Below are 23913 nucleotides of genomic sequence, written 5' to 3'. Positions count from 1 at the left end.
GCTGCAGGGGGCCAGGTTCAATCCCTGGTTGGGGAACTAAGATCCTGCATATCATATGGCACAGTCAAAAAAAGCCAAAAACAAACAAACTTGAGACCTTGGACACCCAACACCTCCAGGCTTGGACTCAACTTGTTTAGGAGATGATCATGGTAGCAACCGAGAAGCCTCACAGTTTCACAGATCTTAGAATTGAGTCTTACTGCTATAACCTGGGTAGGCCTGAATTGAGCCTGTGGTACCTGGCAAGGGCTACAGTTGTACCACCTTTCCTCCTGGGCACCAGAATACTGCTTGTCTTTTTTTCCAAGAATTTCACTTTCCCTCTAGGCCTGAAGCCTCTTTTGCTGAGGCCCTGAAAGTGCTGATGAGTATTACCACGTCCCTTCCCAAACAATTGCTTTGTGTTTTCTCAGCCCCACGAGAGCCTCCCGGGCACTGGGCCTTAAGCCATAGGGCTATTCTGGCTGTCCCTAAGTCTTGACCGTTCTCAAAGTCTGGCCTTCTTTTGTGTCCCGCTATCCCAGCTGCCTCCATTGCTTCACTTACCTCATGCTCATACTTTCTGAAAATCCCTCCAGCTGTTATTTCTGGATGTGGTACTTCACACTTCAGCTCATCCTACCTTCTAGTGTCATCTTAAATTCTTCGTGGAACTTGGTGAGGTATGAAGATATACTTACCTTTAAAATAGATTTTCTTTTTTCTGTAATTATTCATTTTCTTAGCATTATTTTTTGTTGTTTATTCCCAACTGCACAGCATATGAAAGGTTGGAGGGCCTGGCTTTGCCAGTGTCTCTTAAAGTACGCACTCTTGATATATGTGCTTATTTATTCAAGTTGTACCTAAAATATTTTCAAGCACTCATCTTATTGTGTTACTATGTGGGAAAATGCCTGTGGTTACCTCTCACCCCAGGCCATAGTCCACACTTACTGGTCTGCTATTGGAGGTCTTCCAAGAACACACTCTAGTATTTTTTTCATTCTTTTTTTTTTTCATTGAGACACAGTTTATTGAGATATCTTTATTGAGATATGGTTGACATACAACATTTTGTACTTTTGTACAGTGTGAGGATTTGATATAACTCATTAGCATTTTTTAAAATTTCTTGCTTTTTAATTAAAGGATAATTGCTTTACAATATTATGTTGGTTTCTGCGATACATCAACTCGAATCAGCCATAGGTATACATAAGTCCACTCTCTCTTGAATCTCTCCCTCACCTCCCACTCCATCCCACTGATATAACACTTTAGTATTATTAATAGGGGGGTTCTCTTTCTTCTTCCTCCTCCTCTTCTTCTTCTCTACCTCCCATTCTAATTGACTAAATAATTATTGATCACCTAGAGAGGCAGGTCAGTAAATGAAGACCTGAAGCTGGTGGCAGTGGGGGTTACAGAGACTGGAGGGAGGAGCCCCATCCCAAGGGAACAGACAGCATCTACTGCTCTCTCCATTGTTTCTGTGGACTGTGGGTCCAATGTTGTCAAATTGTTATCTTTTTCAAGAGAATTTGGGCATCTGTTTCAGTTAGGGCCCCACGCTTCCACTGTAGGAGGCACAAGTTCCATCCCTGGTCAGGGAACTAAGATCCTGTATGCCACGCAGCCAAAAAAAAAAAAAATTAGCAACCAATTAAAAATCTTTTAAACCCTGTGACACTAAGCAGAACAACTGTGAGCTGGATCTGGCATGTGGGTTCCTAGTTTGCGCTTTTACTCTCCAGAAATCCCCTCCAAGCCCCTCCATGTTCCCTGATACCTTGTGTTTTCCTGCCTCTTCCTTTTGTTCTTCATGTCCCACTAGCTGGACTGCCCAACCCCATTCTCTCCATTGATCCAAATCCTAACTCCTACCTGATCTCGAAGGTCAAACTCAAAAGTTTGCTGTGTGCCATGCTTGGCTTTTCAGCAGCAAGCAGGAAAATCCAGAATCAGCAGTGAGTTGACAGGTGGTCTAGACAGCAAATCTGGGAGGTCATCCAAGGCAGGGATCGCATTCCCAATCTACATGGCCAGGGAACAGGGAACCAGGGGACAAGGAGTTCAGTGACTTGGGCGAAGGAGTCTGAACAAGTCCTAGACACAGGACACAGAAGATTGGAATGAAGCTTGATAATAGTTCCAAGACAACCGCTTTTAAAAATAAAACAGAATTCTCTAGTTTTTGAAGGGAAAGAAAAAAGGAAGGGCAACTTTCTGTCCTAGGTAGGTCTCAAAGTCATACTGCAGTTTAGAGAGATCAGATAGCATAGTCATGTCATATAGCTAATAAAATGCAGGGCTAGAGTTTAGATTTTCTGTTCCTTGGAGCTTGAGCTTCAGTATCAGTTCTTCCAGTGAATATTCAGGGTTGATTTCCTTGAGGATTGACTGGTTTCATCTCTTTGCTGTCCAAGGGACTCCTCAAGAATCTTCTCCAGAACCACAATTTGAAAGCCTCAGTCCTTGGGTGCTCAACCTTCTTTATGGTCCAACTCTCAAATCCATACATGACAACTGGAAAAATCATAGCTTTGACTATATGGATCTTTGCTGGCAAAGTGATATCTACACTGTCTAGGTTTATCATAACTTTCCTTCCAAGGAGCAAGTGTCTTTAAATTTCATGGTTGCAGTCACTGTCCTCAGTGATTTTGGAGCTCAAGAAAATAAAATCTGTCACTGCTTCCACTTTTTCTGCTTCTATTTGCTATGAAGTGATAGGACCATGTGCCATGATCTTAGGTTTTGTTTTTTTTTTTTTTTTTTTTGGCTGTGCTGGTTCTTCATTGCTGTGCAGGCTTTTTTCTAGTTGCAGCGAGCGGGGACTACTCTCTAGTTGTGGTGCGCCAGCTTCTCATTGCTGGAGAAGGAAATGGCAACCCGCTCCAGTGTTCTTGCCTGGAGAATCCCAGGGACGGGGGAGCCTGGTGGGCTGCCGTCTCTGGGGTCACACAGAGTCGGACACGACTGAAGTGACTTAGCAGCAGCAGCAGCTTCTCACTGCAGTGGCTTCTGTTGCTGTGGAGCCCAGGCTGTAGCGCATGCAGGCTTCAGTAGTTGTGGTTTCCAGGCTCTAGAGCACAGGCTCAATAACTGTGGCACACGGGCTTAGTTCCTCTGTGGCGTGTGGAATCTTTCTAGATCAGGGACTGAACCCATGCCTCCGGCATTGGCAGGGAGATACTTTACCCCTGAGCCATCAGAGAAGCCCTTAAGTTTTTTGAATGTTGAGTTTCAAGCCAGCATTTTCACTCTTCTCTTTCACCCTCATCCAGAGGCTCTTTAATTCCTCCTAGGGAGGCTCTGAAAGCAGGGGTGGGAGATGTGCGTATTGGGCTGTGCTCTGTTAGCCAGAATATCACAGAGCCACTGGGGTGTGAGGTCAGTGTCTTGGTTTGAGACCAGCCAGAACAGAAATATTAAAAATGAAGGCTCTGCAACGTCTAAATATATGCAACAAACATCAGTTCAGTTCAGTCACTCAGTCGTGTCCGACTCTTTGCGACCCCATGAGTTGCAGCACGCCAGGCCTCCCTGTCTATCACTCCCGGAGTTCACTCAAACTCACGTCCATTGAGTCGGTGATGCCATCCAGCCATCTCATCCTCTATCATCCCCTTCTCCTCCTGCCCCCGATCCCTCCCAGCATCAGAGTCTTTTCCAATGAGTCAACTCTTCGCATGAGGTGGCCAAAGTACTGGAGTTTCAGCTTTAGCATCATTCCTTCCAAAGAACACCCAGGTAACCAATGAATATGCTTCCTTCACTAGATACTGCTTTCCGGTGCCCATAAAATGAGCAATGATGTTTAGTCCTCAGACCAGAAATCTCCAAAAATGATATGAAATATGTATCCCTAAGCCAACTGGCAGAAACCAGTCACTTCTATGGGTTTCTTTGACTAAATGTTATTTTAGCTTCCTCTGTGATTCCTTTATAAGACCCCACATTTTATAGCAAAGGTCATCAGACCCCTTCCTAGTCCAAGAGAAAGAAAAAGAACTGCTTTTAAATATTTAAAATCTCTATATTTTCTCAGTTTGTGCAGAAAAATAGGGAAGAAATGCAGAGGTTTTTCATGGAGATTAAGCCCAGCTTTTCTTAGACCTCTGTGTTGTCATCTTTGCCCGTCATAGAAGTAGGTTCTGGGATGAAAGTATTTGTGCAAATACTTTTTCTGGGATTTATATACAGTGGAAAAGCTTAAAGGTAAAATTTCTTTAAATGCTACTTGCCCTGCCCCCCTCCTTTTTGAGATATTGGGTTCAGCCTTGAAGCTGATGTTGTGTTAACACCAAACTACCTCTTCTTGCCAATACATGTCACCATTGCTCCAGCTTTGTACTTGCTCTTCCTTCTGTCTGGGACAGCTGTTGTCAACCATTGCACTTTCTTCCCTGGCTCATTCTTTTGTTGTTGTTGTTTAGTTGCTAAGTTGTGTCTGATTCTTTGTGACCCCATGGACTGTAGCCTTCCAGGCTCCTCTGTCCGTGGTGTTTCCCGGGCAAGAATACTGGATTGGGTAGCCATTTCCTTCTCTAGGGGGTCTTCTGACCCAGGGATCAAACCCACATCTCTGTTGCAGGCTGATTCTTTACCACTGAGCTACCTGGGAAGCATGGCTCATTCTTATGTCAAGATTCAGCTCAGGTGTCATCTCCAGGAATTCTGAGCCTCCAGGTTGATGTCATTGCCCCTTCTGTTTGTTCTCACCACGCCCTGAGCAAACCTCCATCTTAAACCTTAGTATAGACACTCCTTGAAAGCAAACTATTAATAAAAATGATGACTTATATAATGTCCTTTTATTTTTCTTTTAAAAACCATAATATTGGCCAATTTCCAAGCTTTAGGTTTAGTTATATCCTTAATGGAAAACATGTGGCTTTGTGAAATTCACAGTATCATTATTATTTTGTCTACTATTAAACAGAAATGATCTAGATGAAGATTCTAAGTCCTTAAGTACACCATGATGCTGAGCAAACATGGGCTGGTGTACACATTGTGAAAAATTGCCTCATCTGCTTTTGTTTTGTGTGTCTTTCGTGTGTTCCTTCCTTTACTAACCCCTTATGGTCTCTGTTGAGGCTTCCCTGGTGGCTCAGATGGTAAAGGATCTGCTTGCAGTGCAGGAGATCCAGGTTCAATCCCTGGGTCGGGAAGATCCCCTGGAGAAGGGAATGGCTACCCACTCCAGTATCCTTGCCTGGAGAATTCCATGGACAGGGGAGCCTGGCAGGGTCTCAAAGAGTCGGACATGACTGAGTAACTAATACTTTCACTTTTCACTACTGTCTCTGTTAAACTAGATTTTCTTTCTTCTGATTTCTAAAAAGTAGTTCCTTGTTTATGCTGTTTACTACCACTTTAAGGATTTTTGTTTCCAAGATTACCCCAAAGGAAACAATTTCCACTTTAACAACCATATATGAAAACCATGTATCTGTCACTCAATGAAGGCTGATATCCAGGCTATGAGCATTTGGCCTAACAGTAATCATAATAGCAGGTCTATGAGATAGGAATTGCAATTGTGCCTTTTTACAGATTCAGAGAACTTAATAACTTTTCCAGTGTCATGCAAGTTATAAACGCAGAGCTGGGTTTCAGAACAAAACTCCACCAGATTCCAGAACTTATGTTTTAAAATTTTTAACTGTTTTTGCAATAAAATAAGGATAGATTAATAGAGAGTTGCAAAGAAATGTGTGGGGAGGTCCTGTGCAGCCATCACCCCATCGCCCCCAATTTGACATCCTGTATCACTGTCAGTTCAGTTCAGTTCAGCCGCTGAGTCATATCCGACCCTTTGCGACCCCATGAATCACAGCACGCCAGGCCTCCCTGTCCATCACCAACTGCTTTTGAATATGCTATCTAGGTTGGTCATAACTTTCCTTCCAAGGAGTAAGCGTCTTTTAATTTCATGGCTGCAGTCACCATCTGCAGTGATTTTGGAGCCCCCCAAAATAGTCTGACACTGTTTCCACTGTTTCCCCATCTATTTCCCATGAAGTGATGGGACCAGATGCCATGATCTTCGTTTTCTGAATGTTGATCTTTAAGCCAACTTTTTCACTCTCTTCTTTCACTTTCATCAAGAGGCTTTTTAGTTCCTCTTCACACTGTTCAGTTCAGTTCAGTTCAGTCGCTTAGTCATGTCCGACTCTTTGCGACCCCATGAATCGCAGCACACCAGGCCTCCCTGTCCATCACCAACTCCCAGAGTTCACTCAGACTTGTGTCCATCAAGTCAGTGATGCCATCCAGCCATCTCATCCTCTGTCGTCCCCTTCTCCTCCTGTCCCCAATCCCTCCCAGCATCAGAGTCTTTTCAAATGAGTCAACTCTTTGCATGAGGTGGCCAAAGTACTAGAGTTTCAGCTTCAGCATCGTTCCCTCCAAAGAAGTCAACATGAAAACCAGGAGATAATTCAACACCCCTTGGTGTGGTATCCCCCAATTTGACATCCTGTATCACTATAGTCAACATCAAAACCAGGAAATAGTTTAGCAGCCCTTCATGTGGTAAGCCAAAGTCACTGATTAGCATAGAATTTTAGTTAAATACGGCTTTTGAATGAGAATAGCTTCTTTATATTGTAAAGCCTTCTTTTAAATAAACAACTCATTATTGCCATGATACACACTGAAGTAGAATGTGGTTAGATCATTAGTTATTAACCTTTTAGATTAGATATATTTTAGAAGACAATGCAGTGTGGACCTTCCGGGCAAAAAAGATACATGCACGCATATGAACAAAATCATGGTTTCCTAAACATCCTCTATCTCCACCCTTCAAAATGTGCTGAGACTTAGATTAAAAACTTCTGGTTTACGAGCAACATTTAAGGAAGTCACATTTACTTAATCTGAAACAGTCTTTCTTAGTGCTTTTTTATCTTTTCCCAACTCTGCTTATAGAGAAGCCTCCAAACTCTCTTATTACTCTTTTGTTGACATTTAAAGGGCTGAAAGTTCCTTGGGTTTCCTACAACTCTTGGTGGCTTAGGGAAAAACTGTTTCCAACATTATTGCTCTTATGAACACACTTTATCTGGGTCTGCTTTCGTGTGCATAGAAGTCATTTGGTCAATAACTTTTAAGTTGTCTTTCCCTTTTCACAACTTGGGTAATCTGGGGTCCTGGCTCTGGAGTTAGGGATCAGGCCTGGGATCTCTGAAGCCCGGCTATATATGAGAATGTCATTGAGAGCTTCTGTCAGTTTTGAGCCAGCTGCCAGGACCCTGGAAATGTATTTCTACAGCCAGGGCTCACCCAAGAGGGTTCGAGTTAACAAGTCAGATGTCAGAGCTGCAACCTGGAAGGAGGAGGGTAGATATATATCTATATATATAAAGTCAGGCTGATGGTCTGGTCAGAAGGGTAGGACAAATCTTTGATTATGAAGAAGATTCTTGCTTAATCATAAACCTCTTATATGCTTCCTGCTGAGGTAAAGCTCAGAGGCGTGTTCTGCTGCCGGAAGCCAGAGTTCAGCGAACCAAAAACCCACAAGGAAGTGGTCACACCTGGAAATGTGTGGGTGAAATTAAGGCCTGATGCTGACACTTTGCATGAGGAATTGGCTGTATTTTGCGCTCAACTGGCTAAGGCAGAAGAAAGCCAAAATACTTGTACTGTGTATCAGCTACCTGATTTTTTATGATGATCTTTTTCCAGTCAGAAGAAGTTTCATACCAGCTCTATCACTTTTTTTTGAAGTTTTCTGTCTGCTGATGAATGCATTTTATTTTGCATACAGTTGGCTTTTTACTGCCCTGAGTAATTCTGTAGCCTGGTTGCTGAAAGAGACTAGTTGGATAAATAGCTTTCAAAGGTATGGTATCCATTTCCTCCTCCTGAATTTGTCTACTTAAGACGAAGTTTTTTACCGTGGTTTCTTTGTACTGTCAAACCAAGTATTTGACCCAAGAGGAGAATGAAGATTGGAAGAAGGGAGGGTAGTCCTGGGCTAGTGTCTGTTTCTAACTTTGTCAAGTGCTGTGTTGGGGTCCCCTGTTGTTGAAGGTTTGCCTCAGTTTTATAACAGGAATCAGACTCTTATATCTACCATGCCAGACACTGTGCTAAACACTATAAATAATCCTCCCAACAACCCTAAAGTTGGCTCTTTTCTCTTGGCCATGCTATGTGGCATTCAGTATCTTAGTTCCCTGACCAGGGATTGAACCCATGCTTCCAGCAGTGGAAGCACGGAGTCTTGACCCCTGGACCACCAGGGAAGTCCCCTAAAGTTGGCTATTTATCCATGAGGAAACTAAAGGTCAAAGAAATAAACTAACTTGACCAGTGTACAAAACTAGTGAGTGAAGAAAAAGGGATTTGATCCCATATGTTTCATCCTTCTGTATTTAAGGGGAGGATTTGGTCCTCAGCTCTGGCTTCTCATGCTACAACCTCTCTCTTCCCCTCATCCCTCCATGAGGAAATCTGGCTCAGGGATAGGAGTTGACACTTAATCCATTGAAGACTGATTAATGACCCCAGAATGCCTTTTCACAGAAGCAGATATGCCTTCCCAATAAACAGAATATCCACTGACCAGGGACCCTCCTCTGGGTCAGAGTGCTTAGTGAGAACTGCTGCTGCTACTGCTGCTAAGTCGCTTCAGTCATGTCTGACTCTGTGCGACCCCATAAACAGCAGCCCACCAGGCTCCCCCGTCCCTAGGATCCTCCAGGCAAAAATACTGGAGTCGGTTGCCATTTCCTTCTCCAGTGCATGAAAGTGAAAAGTGAAAGTGAAGCCGCTCAGTCATGTCCAACTCTTTGCAACTCCATGAACTATACAGTCCATGGAATTCTCCAGGCCAGAATACTGGAGTGGGTAGCCTTTCCCTTCTCAGGGGATCTTCCCAGGGATCAAGCCCAGGTCTCCCACATTGCAGGCAGATTCTTTACCAGCTGAGCCACAGGGAAAGCCTGGATACCTTCAAGGCATCTCATATCCAGGCTGTAGTGTTAGTTGCTCAGTTGTGTCCGACACTTTGCCACCCCACAGATTGTAGCCCACTAGTCTCCTCTGTCCATGGAATTCTCCAGGCAAGAATATTGGAGTGGGAAGCCATTCCCTTCTCCAGGGGATCTTCGCAACCCAGGGATCGAACCCGGGTCTCCTATATTGCAGGCGGATTCTTTACTGTCTGAGCCAAAGGCCTGAAGAATTAAACACAGCCTGTAGCCCTGAGATGGCTATAGGCCATGTAGCCATCTGCCAAATATAGTCTACCCTGAACAGTGCAAGATAAACACTGATGAAGCTTCTTTCCAAAGTCATCATTTTCTGGACTCCAGGCAACTCAGGGCAGATGACTCTTCTTTTATTTATATTATCTTTAGTTGTTAGGATTATTGTATCTCTTAGATCACTTAGCCTGAGGTGATTTTAGCTGTCATCATAACTTTCTGAGCATTGGATAGAATTCATTAGAATTTACAAACCATTATTCAGGGTGGCTTACTTTTGTAATCCCAAGCTTATTTCTTTAGGTTTTGATTTATGATGAGATTATTGTCTCTAAATTCTGAAGAAGTTTTCTCAAGAGTTTGCAACCTTTATTCTGTCAAGCTTGGTAGCTTTTAGAATCTCCTCTACTTGAAGACTTAGTGATCTAAACCAGCTACATGGCTGAAAATCCACCGTCTATAGCAGTCATTTATTTACATTTTATACTGAACAGCAAATGGGCAGGCTGCACAAGTTTTTAATGCACTTTATGGATGTGTGACACTTTCAAATACAATGCCTCAATGGAGAGGAAGAACATCTCTTCAGTCCTAGCCTGTCCCAGTCTCACAAAGATAATGGATGGAAAGATTTCAGGAGAAATGAACATTATGTTCTTTGTTCAGGCCGTGATAGTCTTTTTCCTCTTCTGCCTTAAAAGGAATGAGGTTTATCCTACTCACCAAAGTAGGTTTCTCTTTGCATCAAAAAGCTTTGTAAAGGAGCCAGCTGCACCAAGAGAGTCCTGAAATTCTTGAGAAACCAGTTTTCAATTAGGAAGGCTTGATCCAAGGCTAAGGGGGTTCATCATTTAGTGGCACTAAATTAGCCATGGGGGACTCTGGGGTCTCTTTCTAAATTGGCCACTTTTAGCCTTGTGCAGCCTGCCTGCTTTGTGAATTGCTTGTGAAACTGCAATGAGGTAATGTTTTGAAAGTGTTTGAAAACCATGAAATGCTACATACAACTCTAAGTTGTTCCTTCAGAGCAAAGCAGTGAGCAGTGAAAAAGGAATCAGCTGAAAGCAACTGGTGCATTTACTTTTTCATGAACCAGACATGAAGTGCTGATGTTTACACTCCAGCACTCTTGCCTGGAAAATCCCATGGATGGAGGAGCCCGGTAGGCTGCAGTCCGTGGGGTTGTGGAGTCAGACATGACTGAGCGACTTCACTTTCACTTTTCACTTTCACGCATTGGAGAAGGAAATGGCAACCCACTCCAGTGTTCTTCCCTGGAGAATCCCAAGGACAGCAGAGCCTGGTGGGCTGCCGTCTATGGGGTCGCACAGAGTTGGACACGACTGAAGCGACTTAGCAGCAGCAGCAGCAGCAGGCATGGTATAAATGTTTTGCTTTTATTAACAGATCTAATCTTTATAGTGTTGTAATAAGGTCGAGACCATTGCTGTTGTTTAGTCGCTAAGTCATGTCTGACTCTTTTGTGACCCCATGGCCTGTAGCCCACCAGGCTCCCATGTCCATGGGATTTTCCAGGCAAGAATACTGGAGTGGGTTACCATTTCCTTCTCCAGGGGGTCTTCCTGACCCAGGAGTTGAACCTGTGTCTCCTGCTTTGGCAGGTGGATTCTTTACCACTGAGCCATGAGGGAAGACCATAAGGTAGATATTTATGGCCCATTTTACAGATGAGAAACACTGAAGCACAGAAAAGTTAAGCATCCTGTCCAAGGTCATATAGAGGAAATATACTCAGGTCATACATTTAGTAAATGATGAGATGAAGCTGGGATGCAAATCCAGGCAGCCTGGCTCCAGAGCCCAGACTATACTGCTGGCAGTCTAATCCTTCCTTACTAACTGAATTGGTAGCAGGTCCAAGACATTTGTTATGTATGTCTCAAAAGGTTAAATGTTATATAAATCTTGAAAGGTTAAAATTGTGATGAGTAAAGACACTAAGAAAAATGAGAATCCTTTAAGGATTTGGATTTGATTCTCTTCTAATGCCTAGTCTTCATAGTTTTGGGTCCTATCTTACTTATATAGAATAAGTGTGGTCCTTAAACATGTTTGTAAAGTCATCTCTTACACACCCACTTCATCAGCAAAATTGTGGTAATGGAATTGTTTGATCTTCAAAGACCAATAAGATTGAAATGAGAGGGTGTAAGGAAAAACTTTATAAAGTAAAATGTCAGTGAAGTATTTTATGCTGAAGTCTATAATAAAAATCAGCATCAGTTAATATAATTCTAATAATTTTACTCTTCTAAAAAATTCACCTGCTGATGGTGATTGGATCTCTTTTCCTTTTTTTTGTAAAAAAAACAAAAACAAAAAACCCCAAACTGGCCGCACTTGCCCTCTGCAATGGCCCACACTCCGTCTGTGGACTGCGCTTCTCTCTCAATCTGAATAAATCCATTTCTTACCTAAAAAAAAACAAACAACAATAACAACCAAAAGTATCAACTATATTTTTTAGCCTAAGATTGATTCATAAACATGTTTGATTTCATACTAAAATATAAATATATAACTTAAAAATATATTCTTAAATATTTAAATCTATAGCTTTTGATGTATATGTGTCAAGGATATGTGTCATAGTTAACCATTCACTATTATCGGATATTTAAGATGCCTCCAGTTTTTAAATGATAATAAATAATATCACAATGAATTTCTTGGTGCATATCTTCAGAGGAATAAATACCCAGAAGTAGAATTACTGACCCAAAAAGTATAGACATCTGAAAGCTTTTAGTATGTCTTGCTAAACTTTTTTTAGAAGGATGAATTAATATTTACTTGCGACAATAATGTCCAGGGTATCTTTTTTTTGAAAATCGGATGTTTTCGTTTAAAAATATTTGCCATTTATGGTTTGCATTGTTTCCATTTAACAGCTCTTCATATATGTTTGACGCTAAGTCCTTTTTTTTCTATAAATGGAACATACTTTTCATGTCTATTGGTTAGGTTTTCATACTGATTTCTTATGAAGTTTATTAGTCCTTTTGATTCACATTTGTAGCAGAAATGTGTTATTACGTAGCTTATATTTATTTTGATTCCATCCTCATAATTTTCTTTGTAGTTTAGCTTAAAGTCTCTAAGCTTAGGATGTCATTTCTCACCTATGGAACCATTGAAAAGAATTAAGTACTAATAATATAAAGTGCAATGGCACCCCACTCCAGTACTCTTGCCTGGAAAATCCCATGGATGGAGGAGCCTGGTGGGCTCCTGTCCATGGGGTCACTAAGAGTCGGACACGACTGAGTGACTTCACTTTCACTTTTCACTTTCATGCATTGGAGAAGGAAATGGCAACCCACTCCAGTGTTCTTGCCTGGAGAATCCCAGGGACGGGGGAGCCTGTTGAGCTGCCGTCTCTGGGGTCGCACAGAGTCGGACACGACTGAAGTGACTTAGCAGCAGCAGCAGCAATATAAAGTGATGTCCGGTTACACTGTTAAGAAAAAAAGAGAATGTCTTGCAAAACAATGTTAATTATGATCCCATCTCTCTCCCTCTTTCTATCCCCCCATGCTTCTCTCCCTCCATACACACACACATACACGTTTATTTATTTATGAATTGATTTTGAATGTCTCCTTTGTGGCACAGATATAGCATTGGTCAAAGCAGACAAAATCTGAGTCCTTATGGAACTTGGTTCATTGGAGAGGCCATACACCAAAGGATTGGGAATTCCCTGGTGGTCCAGTGGTTATGAGTCTGCACTGTCACTGCTAAGTACCTGGATTTGTTTCCTGGTCAGGGAACTAAGATCCCACAAGCCACGGGCGAAAAAAAATAATCACCAAAAATAAATAGAATGTCAGATCATGGTAAGTGCTATTAACAGAAGTTCATTTCGGTTCAGTTCAGTCACTCCGTCGTGTCCGACTCTTTGCGACCCCATGAATCGCAGCAGAGGTAGAGCAGGGTAAAGAGATGGAGAGTGAGGGGGGCTCCTTTAGATTCAGTGGTTAGAGATCTTTCTAATGTGGCATTAAGATCAGAAAGTATTGAATGCAGTAGCTAGTATAATATTTTATATACCCATATGGATCGAAGAAACCCAAGGTTCTATATTCCCCTTCTCACTGAATATTAATGGTGGTTCTTTTGTCACTCAGACAAATCCAGCAAAGGAATCTATCCTAAACTTTTCCCTTACCTCCCATACCTAGTTAATCATCACATCTTTGCCACTTATATATTTCTAAATTTCTTTTCTATTTGCCATTGTCTTCTCTTAGGCCTTTGTAACTTTTTGTTTTCTTTTACTTTTTGAAAAGATATAGTGGTTTATTTTTATGCACCAAATAATGTGTAATTAAAATCTATAATACATGAGAACTAACTTGGTGTGGCTTCCACTGGTCAAGGGGGGGTAATGTGAGCACGAAAATAAACATTAATAGTAATGGATTATCAAATAGGAATCTGGGAGTTCACACTGATATAAACAAAAGAATTTTTAAAAATGAGGAAGAAGAAAAGGTCTTCCCTATGGTAGAAATGCAGCTGATCAATGTGGAAAGAACAATAGAATTAGAAAAATCATAACTAGGTAGCCACTATTACAACAGCTGACCTGGCCAAGAGTCATCAATGGCTGCTAAAACTGGGTGAAAGTATGATGATAAATGGGATATGTATATAATCTCAAAGTAGTCGCCTACACAAGGTACTTACTGATTACAAAGGGGAAAATAGTAACTGTATAGTGGAGAATTCCTTCAGACACTGCATTAACCAAGCAAAGCAAGCATCCCTGGTCATAGGACACATGAACATCACGTGCTTCCATCAGGCATTGAGGGCAGAACAGTACTTCTCTGGTATTTTTGCCAAAAATGCGTAACCTAGATCTAAATACCATGAAACCACATAGGTTACCAAATGCAGGGGCATTCTTCAAAATAATTGTCCTGCACTCTTTAAAAGTATCAAGGACATGGGACTTCCCTGGTGGTCCACTGGCTAAGACCCTGTACTCCCAGTGCAGGGGGCCTAGGTTTGATCACTGGGTGGGGGAACTAGATCCCACATGCTTCAACTAGGACTCGGTACAGCCAAATAAATAAATATTTTTTAAAAATAATAAAAATATCAAGGTCATGAAAGAAGACTGAGAAACTACTTTAGACTACAAAAGACTAAGGTGACAGATGATAATTAGATTCATTTGTAATCCTAAATTGCATCCTGGTTAGAAAACAATTTTTCCTTTTGATATCAGACAGTTGATGAAATCTGAATGTCTATAAATTACAGGCTTCCCTGGTGGCTCAGATGGTAAAGAATCTGCCTGCTATGTAGGAGACTCATATTTGATCCCTGGGTCGGGAAGATCTCCTGGAGAAGGAAACGGCAACCCACTCCAGTATTCTTGCCTGGAGAATCCCATGGACAGAGGAGACTGACAGGCTATAGACGGCGGGGTCGCAAAGAGTCAGACATGACTGAGCGACTATCACTCATTCACTCAGATTATAGTAGTGTATAAATGTTAATTCCTGATTTCAATAACTGTATTGTGGGTATAGAAGGAAAAGTCCTAGTCTTTTAAGAAATAATACTAAAGTGTTTAGGGTAAAGCATGTCCAAAGAAAATTTCAACTAGAACCTCTTCTAGATGCTTTTTTATGGATGGAGATCATATGACAATCTATCAATTGTCTGATGGAGTATCCATAATAACCACTTGCAGGTTTCTTTGATACTCCTGGATTTGTTCCTTCAGGAGCCATCACTGAGTGCCAGTGTGTAAACACAGTACTATGTATGCACGGGATGAGGCAGGAACAATTGAAATGTGTCCTCAGGGAGTTGACAACCTATAGGAGACAAGCCAAAGAAAATTAATGAGAATGAGAAAGCAAATGTAGTAAATACTAACATTTGAGGAATGTAGGCGATGGGTATCCATTTATTATTTTTGCAAATTTTCAGATCTATGAAATAATTTCAAAATAAAAAGTTAAAAAAGGTAAAAACTATTAGAACGATGAAAATAAATTAAAAGACAGTAAAAAGATTTCAACCACAAAGGAAAATAACAAATTCTACAAAGCACAGAAATGTACACACCATACTCACAGACTACAAGCACTAAAGCAAGTAAAAATAAAGTGTTTAAAAATCCAAACCGCTTAGACAATCTCAACTCTCTCTAAACCATAACTGAATCAAAGAAGAGATACTATATACTTCCAAACAATTTAGAATACGTGTTAGTTGCTCAGTTGTGTCCAACTCTTTGCGACTCCATGGACTGCAGTCCACTAGGTTCCTCTGTCCATGGGGTTTCCCAGGCAAGAATACTGGAGTGGGTAGTCATTCCCTTCTCCAGGGGATCTTCCTGACCCAGGGATCGAACCCAGGTCTCCTGCATTGCAAGCAGATTCTTTATCAACTGAGCCACCAGGGAAGCTCATTTAGAATATATTTATATATTTAGACTAGAAATATACACTTCTGTATTTAGAATATAATAGTAATGAATAAAACCTCTGGGATGTTGCCTAAATTATAGGCAAGGGAAAAATCTGCAGTCTAAAAACTATTATTATTCAGGAAAGAATAAAAATCATAAGCTGTTTTAGAAATTAGGGCAAAAGTATAAAAACTACTAGAAGTCCAAGAGGAACACTGTGGTGCTCTCCCTTCTCTGCTTTCACAAGGCTTTGTCAGCTACTTTATGGAGCAATTTAGGGAGCACTTTCGGTGGGCCAGTACCGAGTGCTGGACTGGAGAAGCAAATAGGAGTATCTCTTTGTGGAACTTTCAAGGTTTGTGTGTAAGAGAGGGAAAATATCAGATAATAAATTATAAATCCAAAAATTCAATGAAGGTTAGGAAGGTGAAGTACACAGTGCTATTCAATATCCCTGGTGTAGTGTCACTTAACAGGACTGTCTGTTGGCACTGCCTCCTTCCCTCCTGTTTTTCTCTAACTCTCCCTCTCCCTCTTTTCCTGTCTCTCCCTGTCTTTTTGTTTTTCTCTTTTCTCCTCTCGCTTTCTCTCCCCTCCGCCTCCCAATTTCCTGAAGACAATATGCTTATTTTTGCCTCATCTTGAGCCTAGGTCTTTGCTTGATAGCACTCGGTAGTGGCCACTGAATGAATGTATAGCGAAATTAATGAATGAACCCTATAGGCTATTACTGAGTGGACACTCTGCCAGACAATGTGTAGGTTACCATCTGATAAACTATTTATAAAAAAATTACCTAGAAGAGAACATAGGAAATACATACTATAGAGTACAAAATAGCCCCAAAATACTGTTTAGACAAGCTAGTAGACTGTTTAAGCAGTATAGGGTTAATTGAAATTCTATGAAGGGTAGTTTGTGTAAGGGAAAATCATGCCTAGTTTATTTTTTAGAATGCCTGAATGAAGTATTTCAGTGTACTCTGGGAAATCAGTACATGCAGTTTATTTTGATTTTTCACAGAATTTTGATGAAGGTTCACATTCGAGACCCACACTGGGGTGGGAATGTAAAGTGTCAAAGGAAGGACTGAGGTGTATGAGAGAAAAAGTAGTAAGAAAAGACGTGGAAGTAGTAAGTGAGGACTAAATTAGGGACACCTTGCATCGTAAGGACTTGGGATTTTATTGTGCTGCCTTTGGAGAGTTTTGAGAATGTTATCTGATTTATAGCTGTAAAGGATCTGGTTGCTGTGAGGCTAAACCATAGTTAAATAAGAGCAGTACATCAAGACTAAATAAAAGGTTGCTGCAGTAGGTGACGGTGGTATGAACTACAATAATAGCAGTAACAGTAGTTAAGGTGAAGGTGAAGGTGCAGCCGCTCAGTCATGTCTGACTCTTTGCGACCCCGTGGACTGTAGCCCACCAGGCTCCTCCGTCCAGGGGATTCTCTAGGCAAGAATACTGGAGTGGGTTGCCATTTCCTTCTCCAGAGGATCTTCCCAACCCAGGGATCAAACCCAGGTCTCCTGCATTGGGGGCAGACGCTTTAACCTCTGAGCCACCAGAAGGTAGAGGGAACAGAAATTTACTGTGATTTGCTGTGTGGTGTAAGAAAAACAGAATCAAGAGTAACTTAGAAGTTTTTGACTTGAGCCATTGAATGAATACATTTATACTTGTCTCCTTGCCATATTGCCTGAAGAGCAGTGAGTATTTCATGGAGGTTGTTTCTGTAGGACAGGGAGATTACTTAGGAGGTTGTTGCAATCGTTCTGGAAAGATGAAAGGGGCCTGAATCCAGGTAGCAGCTCTAAGTACAGAGAGATATTCAAAGGTCACATTCTTGAGAGACATTTAGGAAGTAAAAATAACGATTTAGGAAAGCAGTTTCGGGTATTTCAATAAAAATTCAAGATAATGGAATTTTTCCCAATAACTCCACCTACTGATATACTAAACCTATGAGCAAGGTTTGTCTGAGGCCTATTTTTACACAGCCTAAGAGCTCAGAATGGGTTTTCCAGGTGGCACAGTGGTAAAGAATCCACTTGCCAATGCAGGAGACTGAGGTTCGATCCCTGGGTCGGGAAGATCTCCTAGAGTATGAAATAGCGACCCACTCCAGTAATCTTGCCTGGAAAATTCTATGGACAGAGAAGCATTGAGGGCTACAGTCAATGGGGATTGCAAAGAGTCAGACATGACTGAGCACACATGGACAGAGCTAAGAATATTTTTTTTTAACATTTTCAAAGTATTTTAAAATGCAGATGAGCTTGGATATGTAACAGAGAACATTTATGGCTTCCAAACCTAAAACATTTACTGTCTGGCCTCTAACAGTGTATGTTTGCCAACCCATGGTGTGGATCAGTGGCTTTTTTTTCGTTTGTCTTTAATCTTCTATTTCTTTAAAAAATTATTTTTTAATTGAAGGATAATTGCTTTACAGAATTTTGTTTTCTGTCAAACCTCAACATGAATCAGCCATGGGTATACATATGTCCCCTCCCTCTTGAACCTCCCTCCCATGGATAAGTGGTTTTTAAAGTGTGGTTCCTAGAGCAGCAAGCAGCGCCTGGTAACTTGTTATAAATTCAGATTTTCAGGCTTCAACACAGACTTGCTGAATTAGAAACCCTGGGAATGGGACCCAGCATTGTGTGTTTTAACAAGTTCTCCAGGTGATTCTGATGCATGTTAATTTCTGATAATCACAGATCTAGAGAAATTTTTGTACCTGGTGAAAAATCACGGCTTCTCTGGAGGCTCAGTGGTAAAGAATCTGCCTGCCAGATGCAGGTTCGATCCCTGGGTGGGGAAGATCCCCTGGGGAAGGAAATAACAACCTATTCCAATATTCTTGCCTCGGAAGTCCCATGAACAGAGGAGCCTGGCAGGCTATAGCCCTTGGGATTGCAAAGAGTTGGAAACAACTTGGCAACGGAGCACATGAAGAATAACAGTATTGTGCATAAGAGCTTCAAACTGCAAACAGAAATGTCAACCAATAGAAAGGTTGGTACGATGAGAATATTTAATAGCTTGTGGTAAAGGGCATGTCACTGAGTGTACATAAAAGGCAGACTGCTTGTGTTTGAATCCCGGCTCCACCAGAGCAACAGCTGTTATGACCTTGGGCAAGTTACTTGACCTCTCTAAGCCTCAGTTTCTTCATGTGTTAAATGGGCATAAAAATATTAACTACTTTATAGGGTTATTGTGAGGATTAAACAAAGTAGATGAGTGGCTGGTACATAAGTATTAGATATGAAGGGCAATCTGCATTTAATGTATTATGCTACTTCTAAGGAAAAACATGTCAAAGTTCACTTCATAAAAGTGACAGCCCATATATTTCGCATATAACAAAATGAGCAACCTAAAAGTGTAGATTTTGGAGGTTCAAATGTTGGCACTGCCCCGTAAACCAGTTTTCACACGTGAAAAAAAAACTTTAAATTGCTTTAATAAGATTGTGAAGAAAACTGCTGAAATGTGTATGCCTACATTTTGTCTGTATATGGGCATTTCCTAATTGCCTTTAATTTCTTTCACCATTTCCTCAGCTCCTCTATATTCCTCAGCTGTCTTGATAGTCCCTGAGAAACATTGCCAGAACTAAGGTGCAAAGTGGCTTCCTTGACTGTAAGCAGATTTGGCTTTTTCCATGAATCAAGGTCATGAGAGTCGGTGTCTAGTGTTTTCTCAGCTATGCCCCCGGGGCCAAGTCTGAGCCTAGATCTAGGACAGGGCTGTAATCCTGATATCTCCTCTGCTTTGGCATATAAAATGCTTAGCATGTATGTAGCAACGCCTGAACACTGAACAGGCACACAAAGAAAAATAACCCCCCTGGACACCCGTGGAGGCCACGTCGTATTTTTTTCTACATCCCAGTACCTAGAAGGTAGTAGGCCCTATAATGTACGTTGCGTTAAACCTGTTTGAACGGATGTGCCCTTCTCGGTGGAGCTTTAAAACCTCCATTTCCTAGACTGAGTTTACGGTGCAAGCAGCTAGAGCCACTGACTGCATTTTACGCTCGTCTAGAGCAGCAACCTGCAGATACCTAGTTCAGAAAGAACAATCACTACATTCTCTCCCCCCTTAACATTAATAATATAAACGGACCAGAAAAATCAGTCCCCAAAAGGGCACAGCGCAAAAAGCACAGCGCTGCAGCCACCAGGCTCCTGTTACGCCGCGATCTCGAAGGGCGACGAGGCCCGAGCCTTGGGCCGGAGAAAGGCAGCCTCCTTGTGACGTCAAATCAGCGGACTCTCGCCCCGGCTTCAGGCCGGTTCCGGTTCCCCGGCTTTCCGGGAGCGAGAGTACGTGAGCGCGGCGGCGTTCTGCGCGTGCTCCGCAGAGGGACGCGAGAAGGTTGGGCCCAGCTCGCGGAGGAGATGCTTGATTGGCTGAAGCCGTGCTGGGGGGTTCCCCAGCCCTTTCGGCAGGGGTAAAACAATAAGAGGGGGCGGTGGCAAAGGGGGCGGGACGTCCGTGTTCCTTGTCGCTCGCCGCAGTGCCTGGCGCCCGGGAAGAGGTGTTTGTGAGGGGACCCAGCTCTCGGCTCTCCGGCTTCCTAGGCTTGAGATTTGTCAGAGGGAGGGGGCGGCGAGTGAGAAGAACCCGCTGCAGCCGGTCCTCGGCGACTCTCCCGCTGACCTCCGCGCGACGTACCCGCCGCCGCTGTTGGTTGGAGGTGTGTACGGGGGCCGGGAAGGGCGGTCGGTGTGGTGGTCGGAAGGGGACATTCCCGTCGCGCGCAGCGGCTCGCGGCAACCGTTCTGTGCGTGAGCCCCGGTGTCGGAGGTGTTGAGGCCGAGAGAGACATTGTTCTTGCCGGCTGCCTACGCTGCTGGTGTGTGCGTGAGAGAAACCGAGCCTTTCCTCTCAGGTGAGGGATGGGAGGCCGCGTGGGCAGGGAGGTGACCGGCGCGCGTCGTGCGGACGGAGGGCTCCGAGGGCACAGGTGGGGCCGGGGTTGGTTGGGGATGAGATGGCGAGCTGGGTAAGGGGACGCAGCGGCTCCCAAAGGCGCGCTGATGGAGGCTTCGGACGGGATGTGGGGGAGTGGGCTTGCCGGAGAGGGTGTTTTCGGGTGCGGAGCCCCCAACTCTCGTCCTCGACTCTTGCGGCTCTTATTCCCGGTTCCCCAGGAACGGGGAGGCCGCCGCTGCCGCCCCGCCCGTGGGGGAGGGGAAAAGAGGCTGTGTCGGCGGAGGCAGAAGCGACGCAGATGCGAAAGTAGCGGCCTCCGGGCACCATTTCTCTGCACGGAAACAGAATCCGGGTCTGAAGGCAGCCGCTGCTTTGGTTACCCAGTACCTGGTGTTCCGCGGTCTCTGACCCCCCTCGGTTTTATCCCGAACGAGTTCTGAAACCCCGGCTATATATAACGTGCTCCTTCTCCGTGCCCTTTTATGCAGGCGATCTCTTACTGACTCAGGAATAGAAAAGATGTTTGCGTGCTCTGGGGAGGGGGTTTATTTCTTTTCTCCCATCTCTTTCTTGGGGAGAGTGGGAAGGATAGTCAAGGGGAGGAACATAGCGTCCCTAGGTTGTGTTAATTTTGTTAGTTGAATCTGATCGAATTTTACCTGCATCTCTAAAGGCAGATTTCTTAAGATGGCCCTGTGCCGCTTTGGGGCGAGTGTAGATTGCAGCTACAATTTTCCGCATAGATCAATTTTTTGTTCCTCCAAGGTATGCCTAATTTCTTAACAGAATTTTTTGGGCGGGGGGAGGGTCAGTGCCTTTGCTGTGTTAAAGATCAAAACACAAACAAAACCACACACGTGCACCGAAGCTGGAATAATAGCAAAGTTATTCCGTCTTGCCCCCCATATGATTATTGTGATAATAACTTGTGTCGAAATGCTTTAGCACCTCGTACTAGTCTTTCAAATGTTAGCATTGCGTGTACCTGGATTCGTGAAACATTAACTTCAGTTTGGGGAAGCCTCCTACATTAGAGGGGAAGAAAATGGGAATTCCTTGTCTAGCTCCATATTTGGCAGTTAATATAGCCTTAGGCATGTGAACAAAGTTTCAGAGTAAACATTTGGCCCTGTTAGTATCCAGTGGTCCTTTTGATGTCCAAAATTCCTGGTCTCAGAAAGTAGACTGTATGATTCGTTTAAACTGAAATGTGTTGTTTCTTTGGTGATATTAATTTCCCGTTAAATATTTGGGATTAGCTATAGTATTTGGGATTACCTCCTTCCCTGGTGGCTCAGAGGTTAAAGGGTCTGCCTCCAATGCGGGAGACCTGGGTTCGATCTCTGGGTCGGGGAGATCCTCTGGAGAAGGAAATGAAAAGGCAATGCACTCCAGTATTCTTGCCTGGAGAATCCCCTAGATGGAGGAGCCTGGTGGGCTACACTCCACGGGGTCGCAAGGAGTCGGACACGACTGAGCGACTTCACCTTCATGAGTAAACGTGTTATGATTTCATCTCTTGAGGCTGTTTAATTCTGAAAAGTTAGCAAGGAATTGAAGGGAGGATAAGGACCTCAAATGGATTTCTTTCTATTTAGGAGCTATTATAGTTCAAGTTGTTGAATATTTAGGGGTTGAAATATAGATAGCATATTGAAAAGCAGAGACATTAGTTTGCCAACAAAGGTCCGTCTAGTCAAGGCTATGGTTTTTCCAGTGGTCATGTATGGATGTGAGAGTTGGACTGTGAAGAAAGCTGAGCGCCGAAGGATTGATGTTTTTGAACCTGTGGTGTTGAAGAAGACTCTTGAGAGTCCCTTGGACTGCAGTGAGATCCAACCAGCCCATTCTGAAGGAGATCAGCCCTGCGTGTTCTTTGGAAGGAATGATGCTAAAGCTGCAACTCCAATACTTTGGCCACCTCATGCGAAGAGTTGACTCATTGGAAAAGACTCTGATGCTGGGAGGGATTGGGGGCAGGAGGAGAAGGGGACGACAGCATGAGATGGCTGGATGGCATCACTGACTCGATGGACGTGAGTCTGAGTGAACTCTGGGAGTTGGTGATGGACGGGGAGTCCTGGAGTGCCTCAATTCATGGGGTCGCAAATAGTCGGACACGACTGAGCAACTGAACTGAACTGAGGAAAGAGGAAAGAACTAGACTGCTTGTGGGGTGGATAGGGATCAAAAATGGAAGGAGAAGTAAATGTCTTTAATTTGGTAGTCAAGTGAGTGAGTAGTTAGTAGGTGAGGAGAATTGCTACCAGACAGCTCTTGAGTTTGAATAGTATTGGCACTGTTGGTAGTAGGTTATTTTCATTACCCACAATTCACTTAATGAAAACGTCCTTATCAGTTACTGAAAATATACAAATACCAGTAGTATCTTTAGGTTAACAGTTTCCTTGTCCTGAAGAATTATTGTTGTTAATTGCCCATTATCAGGATTGAAAATTCTTCCCTTGATTGCTTTAAATAAGACTTTTGCCCTCATATTTTATACTGAGTAGCTATGGAGGTGAGGAATGACCCCTTTTCAAGGCTAATTTTGATAATTACAAACTAGAGGGTTGTTCCTGAACTTAAATTCAGTAGAATTTAATTGACAGACATGACTCTGTCCACTGGGAAACATTTAAAAGCTGACAGAACAAACAAGTTCCATCTTCTGGAACTCTGGACTGGCTTCAGCAGCAGTGTAATCAGTTTCTTAATGGCTGTCCCTCAGCTTGTTTTTATCTTTTAAATTCTAGATGTTTTACCCTACGTTGATAGTGTAGGTATGTTGGGATGACTGTTGTGGATTTCCTTTTATGTTACTGTCTTCTGTCTTTTAACTTCTCCCTACAGTATCAAATAAACTAACAGTTGGACTTTAAATTTTTTTTTAATATTCTTGCATCCTTGGATGGTCTTCAAAAGTGGTAGTTCTTAAACAGATATAATGAAAACATCACTGTCCTAGGGAGGAGACCTGATTTCAAATGCTCTCTCTCATAACTGAGGGACTTTGAACTCCTTTCCTTAGGCTCTTAACATTGTGGCTTCCTTTTCTATAAATGAAGCTATTAGCCTATCTGTCTCAAGGAGGTAAAGGGATGTGTAGGTTACTTGTTTAAGGTTACCTTAAAGCATAATATAAATACACACTAATTTTTGTGGGGCAACATTTCTACTTTAATGCTTGGTCACTTTTAATACCTTCTGAACTTAAAAACTCACCTCCTTACCTTTGGGGCCCTTGGAAAGAAAAGGCTTAATCCACAACTATCTCTCATTTCTGTGACTG

At 42.7% G+C, this 23913-nt stretch overlaps 1 protein-coding gene across 6 annotated transcripts in view; it reads left to right on the top strand.

Moving 5' to 3' along the window:
- Positions 1–23913, top strand: part of G3BP2 (G3BP stress granule assembly factor 2) — an 86746-nt gene that overhangs the window by 29388 nt on the left and 33445 nt on the right. For 2 of the 6 annotated variants that reach the window (XM_040237093.1, XM_040237088.1), the window contains exon 1: positions 20110–20382. The exons of 3 other annotated variants lie outside the window; for them this stretch is intronic. The gene's annotated coding sequence lies outside the window, so the exon portion shown is untranslated. Of the gene's footprint in view, positions 1–20109; positions 20578–23913 lie in introns of those variants that run through there. One more of the 6 variants, XM_040237089.1, reaches the window with a different exon arrangement.

The sequence above is a fragment of the Oryx dammah genome, unplaced genomic scaffold (genome assembly GCF_014754425.2).
Source record: "Oryx dammah isolate SB20612 unplaced genomic scaffold, SCBI_Odam_1.1 HiC_scaffold_3, whole genome shotgun sequence".
In the NCBI taxonomy this organism is placed as follows: domain Eukaryota; kingdom Metazoa; phylum Chordata; class Mammalia; order Artiodactyla; family Bovidae; genus Oryx; species Oryx dammah.
Note: the sequence above shows the minus strand (reverse complement) of the source record. Positions and strands in the feature narration are given on the sequence as shown.